Genomic DNA, 10,590 nt, shown 5'->3' on the forward strand with positions numbered 1-10,590 from the left:
CTAAAAGCCCTAAAAACAATTAAAACTAAAACATTACCCTTAAATAACCAGCTGAGAATATACTACCAGGAGTTCATAGATGTAACATTTATAATCATGCCAGGCCAGCTAGTCGGAACAGGTGAGTCTTCAATTTTTGACGGAAGGAGCGGAAGTCCGAGGTGGTTCTAATGTCGGGGGGGAGGTCATTCCAGAGGGTTGGGCCCATCACAGAGAAGGCTCTACTCCTCGGCGCCGCCCGCTGGCATTGCCTAGTGGACGGCACTTGGAGAAGGCCCTCTCTGTGAGAGCGGATTGGCCGCAGGGATGTATGTGGGAGGATGCGATCCCGCAAGTAACTAGGTCCTGAGCCATGGAGCGCTTTAAAGATAGTAATCAGGACCTTGAAACGCACCCGAAAAACCACAGGTAGCCAGTGCAGCTCGCGCAGGAGCGGTGTTACATGGGAGTATCTAGACCTCCCCATGATAACCCGCGCGGCCGCGTTCTGGACTAGCTGCAGTCTCCGGGCGCGTCCCAAGGGAAGCCCCATGTAGAGAGCATTACAGTAATCTAGGCGAGACGTCACCAGCGCATGAGTGACTGTGCGTAGGGCATCCCGGTCCAGTAGGGGGTGCAATTGGCGCACCAGGCGAACCTGGTGGAACGCCCCCCTTGCCACGGCTGTCACATGGTCATCCATTGACAGCCAGGCATCTAGGAGGACGCCCAAATTGCGCGCCCATTCCACAGGGGGCAGTAGCTCGGCCCCTATGGCCAGCGATGGAGTCAGCTGGCTGAACTGAGGTGCCGGAAGCCACAGCCACTCAGTCTTGGAGGGGTTGAGTTTGAGTCTGTTGTCCCCCATCCAGACCCCGATGGCTTCCAGACACCGGGACATCACTGCGATAGCCTCGTTGGGGTGGTTTGGGGTTGAAATGTACAGCTGCGTATCATCAGCGTACAGATGGTATTCAACCCCAAAACCATGGATGATCTCACCCAGCGGCTTCACGTATGCATTGAACAGAAGGGGCGAGAGAACCGACCCCTGCGGCACCCCACAAGAGAGTGGCCTCGGGGTCGATCTCTGCCCCCCTGTCAACACATATTGCATCCGGCCGGAGAGGTAAGAGTCGAACCACCGTAACACGGTGCCTCCGACTCCCATCCCCTCCAGCCGCAGAAGGATACCATGGTCGATGGTATCAAAAGCCGTTGAAAGATCTAATAGGACCAGGATAGAGGAACAACCTCTATCTCTGGCCCTCCAGAGATCATCAACCAACGCGACCAAGGCTGTCTCAGTGCTGTGCCCGGGTCGGAAGCCGGACTGGCGTGGGTCTAGATAATCGGATTCATCGAGGTGACACGGAAACTGCTGCGCCACCACATTCTCAACAACCTTCGCCAAAAAAGGGAGGTTGGAGACTGGACGATAATTAGCTAGCTCCATTTGGTCAAGTGAAGGCCTCTTGAGTAAGGGCCTCACCACTGCCTCTTTCAAGACGGTAGGTAAGGATCCCTCACCCAACGAGGCGTTCACCAGGCCCAGAAGCCAGCCTCGTGTCACCTCCCAGGATGCCAGTACCAGCCAGGAGGGACACGGGTCCAATGAACATGTGGTGGGTCGCAGCCTTCCACGCAACCTGTCTAAATCCTCGGGGGCAACAGAATCAAACTCCTCCCAGAGTGGACTCACAAGACTCACTGTTGACGGCCCGTCCAGACCACTGGAGGGGGCCCATCCGCTCCGGATCTGAGCGACTTTGTTCTGCAGATATTTTCCAAACTCCTCTGCTCTACCCTGTAAGGGTGCCCCCCGCGTCTCTTGCACCAAGAGGGAGCGGGTGACCCTAAACAGGGCAGCAGGGCGGTTATCCGCAGACGCAATAAGAGCGGCACAATGTCTACGTTTGGCCGCTCTCAATGCCACAAGGTAAGTCCGTAAATAGGCTCTTACCTGTGTTCGGTCAGACTCGGAGCGTGAGGACCTCCACCTGCTCTCTAGACGTCTCCTCTGGCGCTTCATCACCCTCAGCTCCTCGGTATACCAGGGAGCCCGGGTGGGTCGCTGCCGTAGGAGAGGTCGCAAAGGCGCAACCCGGTCCAAGGCCCCAGCCGTCGCCCTATTCCAGGCGGCCACTAGGTCCTCCGACCGAGCGCGGGTCAGGGCTACAGATAGCGGCCCAAGCTCCGACTGGAACCTAACTGGTTCCATCAGATGCTTGGGGTGGTACCAGCTTGGACAAACTGGTTCCGCCTCCTCGCGGTGGGGGGTAGCGCCAGGGAAGTCTAGCTGGAGACAGGAGTGATCTGACCATGACAGGGGAGTAATGTCTAAGTCCCCTATTCCCAGATCACTCGTCCACTGCTCAGATACAAAAACAAGGTCCAGTGTGTGGCCACCTTCATGTGTGGGGCCCTGAATTAGTTGGGTCAGGCCCATGGCTGTCATGGAAGCCATGAACTCCCGAGCCACCTCGGATGCTGCTCCCGTCGACGGCAGGTTGAAATCCCCCATAACCAAAAGTTTGGGGATCTCCACCGCCGTCTCCGAGATCAGCTCGAGGAGCTCGGGCAGGGCTGCTGACGTACAGCGAGGAGCCAAGTATACAATCAGCAGACCCCACTGCCTCCCTGGGCCCCATTTCACACCAAGTGACTCACACCCGGGTATCTGAGAAACAGTGAACTCCCTCGGCTCTAGACCATCCCGTATAACCACCGCCACCCCTCCACCCTTACCCAGGGCCCGGGGCTGATGAAATGCATGGAAACCTGGTGGGCACATTTCCATGAGGGGCAAACCACCCTCGTGACCCAACCAGGTCTCTGTTATTCCTGCAAGGTCCAGCTCCCCCTCAGAGATCAACTCATTAATGAGGGGGGCCTTGTTGGTCACGGACCTTGCATTGCAAAGCATCAGCCGCAGGCCCTGTCTCTGTAGATCCCGACCACCTAGGTTGCGGGGGTTGGTACAAACGACCGGGCGTAGCCAGCAGCCACGGTCTCCCAACCGACCTTGTGATCTTCTCTTGTCCTCGCATCCCCCCCCTCCCCGCGACCGTTGTAATAAAACAACCCTCTACTGGAATAGTTTGTTCCCTCTCCCCCCCCACTCCGCTCACTTCCCTCCTGGACTCACCTGTTCGTGTGGCACTGGCTTCCCTCCTGGCCTGGTTATCCCCCCCCTTCCCAGAACCCCCTAAAAACAGTATAAAACATTTTGCTAAAAAGCCCCTCAGCTTCCTCTTCTTCCACCTCTCGGGGTTGACGAACCCGTCATCAAGGCTGGCCCTTGAGAGAGCCAAGGGCCATACCTGCGAGAGAGGGGCCTCCCGCAGGCGAAGCAGATCTGTCCTCGAGTAAATTGGTAGGTTGTTGACCATCCCAATAGGGTAGGGGTGCAGATGATATAAAAGTTAATAGTTAAAAACCAGTGGGCTAGAGTCTCAATGGAGGGCGGAGGGTTTTTCAATGTCCAGGTGGTACTTAGAACTTGGAGAGAAAGGGGGGGGGGAGAGCAAGCCATGATTGAATATCCCAGATGGTGGGGGAAAAGGCAAAGGTGGTAAATGGAAAATGTAGGCACAGGATAGGTGATAGTTCCATTCATCTGTTTCATGGTGTATGTGGTGTATGTGGCCCCCCCGATGGATGGGGGGGCATTCTTGGCCCAGCTGCTAGGCTCCCAATGCTAGTCCACTCGAGCCAGCAGGGGCCCGGGAGGAGGGGGGAATGGGAGTAGCCAGAAGCAAGTAGCCAGGAATGACAAGATGACAAAATATCCCAAGGGGTCCCTGGCTGCAACTTCCTCCATTCAACCATCGTCGCAGTCATCTCCCCTTGTCTCTTCCAGCAGCCTCCGGCTGCCTCCCAGTCCTTCTCACCTATCAGATGTTTCCTGTTTCTCTCCCTCGGGTCCTTTGATGTTTCAGGGATCTCTCCGGTGCCTCCAATGCCTCCAATGCCTCCGGGGCCTCTCACCCCCTTCTTCTCACTCTCCTTCAGCTTTTCCGGCTCTTTTCCGGCTCTTTTAGGGTTTTTCGGTGTTTCTCTTCTATTCTTGGTGTTTCTCAGCGTTTCCCGCCGGCGCAGCCATTGCTTTTTCCTGCCGGTGGCCGTTTGCAGCCGTTTGCAGCCCTCCAGTCCTCTCCTCCCTCCGGTCTTCACCGACCACCCTGGCGGGCCAAAACAAGCCCGAAACATGCCTGGGTGGTCGGGCTATCGAACTCTCGGCCCCCTCGGATGATACGGGGGCCGGCAGCAACCCTTAACCGGGCGGGAGCTCCATGGTGTTCTTGGAGCTCAGGAGACGCCTGCCATCATCATTGGAAGCTCCTCCTCCTCCTCCTCCAGCTCCTTCAGGAGCTGAAACATATTTTTTTTTAGTTCATAACAACGAAATAACATTTGGAAGCAGCTCAGGCTGATACTTCCTAATTCACTGAAGTATAAGGAGGAGGAGGTACTGCACCATCAGGCTTTCTAGATTCTGTTACTATAGCCAGTGTTAATAAATGAAGTTTAACCTTCTTGTGAAGTTGATTTCCTGGTCTCGTTTACTTACATTAGGGCTGACATCTACATTTTGTTCCTTTTTCCTGGCCAATCACAAGCTTTGGAATAGTGTCACAGAGTCATTCATGAGAGTGACTCATTCTTCAGCCACGCTGAGTCTCCTATTTCGTACTGGAATTACGTTCCAGAGGATGCTCCATAGAAATAAAGGGAAATGCAGATGGGAGGCAGCTGATGATCTCTTGCTGCCATTTGTATCTGTGGTAAAATAAATGCATATGAAGAAAAGAAACCAAGGAAGTCTAAAATGCGTGACTCCTGCCATTCTAAATGCTCTGGTTTCAAAAAGTTTTTTTTTTCATTCCATCACACCATTTTTAATTTGAACTGAGTAAGGTGAGTTTACTTCCCTCCCCCCCCCATATGCATGATTAATAAGAAAATTTCCCTGTGAAACAACAGAATATTATTTTCATAACAAACTAAAGTTTCCCTTGAGCTCATCTCAACTCCTGAGGCTTTCATAGACAAATTCCTGACATTTTCTAGGCAGCAATATGCAACTGTTTCGCCACTGTCCTCCTCCCTCATTTTTTTTTAAATCTCCCATCCAAATGCTCATCAGATCCACCCTTGCACAAGTTTTCACGATTCCTCAAGGTTGGCTAGATCATCCACCTGCTGTGGACCACATTTATAATCATATTTAGTAATTATATAAAATCTTCCGCATATTCAAAACAGATGACAGATTATGTTCGCATTACTTACATTCAACCATATTATTATTATATAAATATTTCGCGGAGGGATGGGGCATGAATGTCCTGCCTGAAGCAAGTATCCATGATTTACAACTACAAAGGAAGGAGGAAGAGTAATTCTCTCTTTTTCTCTCGCCTATTGTCATAACATTCACTAGATGTAATTAAATCAGTCTCAATTTTTTATCAGTTTTATATATATATACTGAATTACATTTCAATCTGCATAATCTTGCGTGGACCCAGCCATTTCCTTAGACGTTTGAAGAAAGGGATCATCTAACTTAGCCCAACAATACCCTGTTTCCCTGAAAATAGGACCTCCCCAGATAATAAGCCCAATTGTGCTTTTGAGGGCATGCGCTAAAATAAGCCCTCCCCCTAAAATAAGCCCTCCCTGAAAAAATTGCAAGACAGCAGTAGCCGTGAGGTGATCACACTCGCCGCCTCCTGCACCTCAAAAATAATTAGACCTCCCCGAAAATAAGGCCAAGTGCTTATTTCAGGTGTCAAAAGAAAATAAGACCCTGTCTTATAGTCGGGGAAACATGGTAGGATCTTCCATCACATGTTGTTCACCATCACTGATCAGTTTGCCAAATTCCCCTTTAGTAAATGTATCATTTGCCAGCTTTCCTTTTGAAAAATGTCCTTAAATTTGGAGAAGGTTTTATTTACCATCAGCCAATGCTATTCTATCCCTGGCACCACACTGTCTCACATCAGAGAGACTTATGGAGAGCCATAGTTTGTCAGCTTTTGTCACTGAATTCCTTTCCAGTTTTGGAAAACTACCAGAAGTTCCTTGGAAAAAAATGGTCACTGAGCTGATGTTAATAGAAAAAGACCATTAAAAAGCTTTATGATATTCTGTTATCCTTGTTTTGTTCCCACTTTCCCTTTGTTGCTGTTGGCATTATATGAATTATTGATAGATCTCGGTGCTTCAGCTCTCCCATTTCCTCTGCAGCAGCATTCCTTCTGCTCCCGTTGCATCCTTCCTTTGAACAACCAATCACACCACGTCAAACCCAGATCAGCTTAATTAGTGCTTGTCAGAGCTGCTGTGTCAGGATTGCTTCTACTCGTTGATGTGGGTGGCATTACAACCTGCTACACTTGGGGAACAAAAGTTCCTCAAGATGGCTTCAAAACCACTTCATGAGAAAGAAAAGAGAGAGAGAGATGTAGCTGCCTGCTGCCAGCAAGACTTCCCTCATTCTTTGAGAAGTTCTCTTCTCTACCAATTTCCCCAGGTCAGTTCCGCTACCAGTTCCGCTACAAGATCTGATACTAGGAATAAGCCAACTATGAGAATTCAGTTTCCCTTCTATAAACAGTAGTCCTCACTGCCTTTTACAGAGAAAAATAGACATAGACATTTGCTAAAATTACCAGAACACTGATATTTCCTTCATATATTCAAGAGGGAGACAATATGGAATTGAATGATAATAATTGTGTGGCTCTATAATATTCTTACAGGGACGCAGTGGCTCAGTGGCTAAGACGCTCAGCTTGTCAATCAGAAAGGATGGCACTTCGAATCCCTAGCACCACATAATGGAATAAACTCCCATTATTTGCCCCAGCTTCTGCCAACCTAGTAGTTCGAAAGCATGTAAAAAATGCAAGTAGAAAAATAGGAATTTCCTTTGGTGGGAAGGTAACCGTGTTCCATGCACCTTTGGCATTTAGTCATGCTGGCCACATGACCAGGGAGATGTCTTCAGACAGTGCTGGCTCTTTGGCTTTGAAACTGAGATGAGCACCGCCCCCTAGAGTCGGGAATGACTAGCACATATGTGCGAGGGGAATCTTTACCTTATAATGTTCTTACTGATGAAACTTTTGTGATGAGGATTACATTTTCTGAAATAATAATAAGACTTGGAAATATAACAACATTGTAATGGGCTGGATCAAATATTTTATTTCTTGGGATTGAAGGTGACTCTGATTTTTTTTTCAACAAAGTGTTTTAATTGTTCTGTAAAACTCTCTCCAAATGGTTCACATTCAGAGGATTTTGGGTGAAGATTTGCCTCATGATCCTACCCTACTTTCTCAGCAAACGGCATCAATGTGAAAATTCAATTATTAGTGTCCCTGAAACAGAACACCATGAAGAAGATTAACTTCAAGCTGTTCTGATCCACTGGTGGCCTTCTCCCTTCTGACACTGGTTCAGCTCACGCAAAGACTTCATTTTCCTATAATCTGGTGCATTGCCTTTTTAGCTGGAGATTTCACAATTTGAACTTGGGACCTTCTTTGTAGAAGGAAGTGTATTCCACCAGTGAACTTCTGGCACTTCCTCCAAATTGCTGATCCAGATCAGTGCCCAACCACCACATTTTAAAAGAAGAATCCCAATCTTTCCTCCAAATAAATCCAAGTTGCTGCTTGTTTGGAAGGGGTTCTGAACTGTGCAGACTCCTTTTGCAAATTCAGTTCTCTCCCTCAGCCATGGAGGTATGAAGAACGTATGAGGTATGTAGACGATACTGTGGTGAAATACAGCCCAGATAGCTCAGGAGGGAGGGGCTGCATTCCAGAAGAGCAAGAGACAGCAAAGTTGAGAAAATTTGGTTGGGAGGAAGAGGGTCAAAACAACTCCTCCCTAGAAGTCCTCAGAGTATATCTACTTCATTATTTTTTAATTAATTTTTGTTTTATTATATAAAATATAAGGAAAAGAAGAAAAAAATAGGAAATCAAGGGAAGGAAAGAGGGGGGGGAAGAGGGTATGAGATACAAGGGGAAAGGAAGAAAAAGGGAAAAAAAGAGCATTTTGAATCTTCTTAGCACAGTACAAGGTGAATACACTCCAACCTCAACTTTTCGCTTTTACGCACTAATATATAACTAGCTATTTCTATGGGGGACCTGGTGGCTCAGTGGCTAAGATACTGAGCTTGTCGATCAGAAAGGTTGGCAGTTTAGCAGTTTGAATCGGTAGTGCCGTGTAACGGAGTGAGCTCCCATTACTTGTCCCAGCTTCTGCCAACCTAGCAGTTCAAAAGCAGGTAAAAATGCAAGTAGAAAAATAGGGACCATCTTTGGTGGGAAGATAACAGCGTTCCGTGTGCCATCGACATTTAGTCATGCCAGCCACAGGACCACAGAGACGTCTTTGGACAACGTTGGCTCTTCGGCTTTGAAACGGAGATGAGCACCGCTCCCTAGAGTTGGGAACATATGTGCGAGGGGAACCTTTACCTTTACCTTAGCCATTTTTATAACAACAAATCTTTCTGATCAACAAAACCAAAGTCAAAGTGTCATATTTTTCATCACAACAAGCACAAGATCCAGAAGTAATATCAAAATACATTTTCCTCTTTGAACAAAACAATCAATTTAACCATTCCTGCTTTATTTAGTCCTCAGAGTATATCTTTAATGATGCAAGTAGTTTGGCTAGATTTCTTTCTGTGGGTGAGGAACAATAAAGGAAACCATTTAGAAGAAACTCAGAGTCTCTTTCTGGGTTTTTGACGTCTTACAGTTCCATAACCCTCTGATTGGAGAAGTTGAAGCAGATTCATGAAGGATAAAATAGGTTCCTTCAGTTTTGATCCCTTATTCTCTCTTACATGGCAACTGACTGAAGAAGGGCATCATAAACACACATGAAAACACATTTCTGTAAGTTGTCACACATCCAAACACATGTCTGTTAGCCGTGTATTCACAGACATTTAATAGGCAGAAAGGAGGAGAAAACGCAGCCCATCATAGCTTGAATTAGTCTTTCTCTTGTTTGTGGTTTCCATAACTGCTGCTGAGAAGCCTTTCTTCAAACTTATCTCTTCAGCTTAAAAAGAAGTAGTGAGGGGAATATTTGCTTCTTTTCTCACATCCCTTCTGTCCTGGCTGCCAGATTACCTGGTGCTGCTGTGTTTGCTTTATGTTAGGCTGTAATACAAACAACACTCATTGTTCACGAGATGCCCTTCAGCCAAGCGATTCATCTTCCTCAGTTCCTTGGGGCACTTCAGCTGAGGTACATCTTGGGAGGAGGTAGCAAGTGTCAGCTTACATGTCAATCTAAGAACAAAACTCAAGAAGAATAGCAGGTGGGGAAAAAAACAAAGCTGGTCTGATTTTAGCACGGAATCTTGTTGATTTAATTCCATTGATTTTTAAAATATTGGCATTCATATTGGTAAGATTGCATGGAATAATTTGGCATCTTAAAAGGGTGAAAGCTTAGAACTCCGTAGCATTTTAATTTCAGTTTTCATGGCAGTTACGTGAAACTTGAAAAAGCACTGCTTTTTCACATTTAGAATTGTACTGTATATTCTGTAAGGTATTCTGAGTGGTATGCAGAAAAGAAAGTGCCTTCTAAGAGTTTATAAAATTGCACTGGTCCCCAATGAGAGAAGACATTTTTTATCTCTTGAATGAATATTGAATTAAGCACTTCTTAAAAACCCATAACATTTACCCCAGGGAGCAGGCTCTAATCTTGCTACTCTCCTCCTAGTTTATATTAGGTAATTCTGGTTCTCTCGTACTCTTTCCCAAACACAACTAATGTCACAGAAATTTATTTCACAATTGATCAACAAATATAGAATCTTATACTGCTTTGTTTGCCCGCTTCTGTAATCACCTGTTATAGCAGTGATTACTTATATGTGTGAAATATGGTTGGAAATAAACATTAACTCTCCAGAGATGGGGATGATGATGCTAGAAGTAGAATGAGAATAATAGTAACAACAACAACAAAAACACTTAGGCATTAATTACCATTATTTCTTCCTTTCCCCAAATCTCATGTTTTAGGGAATGAAGCTATGATCACAAATAAAGTCAGGGTGTCACTTATTGTACACCAAAATGGCACTGAAACTCCAGAGTAAGGTTTTGTGAATGGAGAATCATGGGTACTGAGGACTGCCTCAAGACTACCTATTGCCTGAGGTGAAAGGCAAACAATTTTACATACAAACTAATTAGAATGAGATACTTCAGCACAACCTCTCCACCATATTTAATGATGGCAGGGCAGGTAGCTAAAGAGTATATATTTGAATGAATCCTATTCAATCTTTCAATCTTGGTCTTCAATGTCTGATCATGTACAGTCTAAAGTGACTGAGGTGATGAAGAAGAAAAGAAGGTCATGTGAACTTAGATTTAGAATGAATGGCATTGAGGTAGGATCAAACAGTGACTAAAGAGAGAGAGATTTGTCTCCATTTGGGGAATCCTTGGCAAAATAATAATATAATCATGCAAGGAGGTGAAATTGAAGATTGGTTAATATTTTGCAAAACCTACCTGATAATGAAAGATCCAGCAAAAG

This window comes from Natrix helvetica (assembly GCF_964273705.1).
Source record: "Natrix helvetica genome assembly, chromosome: 1".
Lineage (NCBI taxonomy): Eukaryota > Metazoa > Chordata > Lepidosauria > Squamata > Natricidae > Natrix > Natrix helvetica.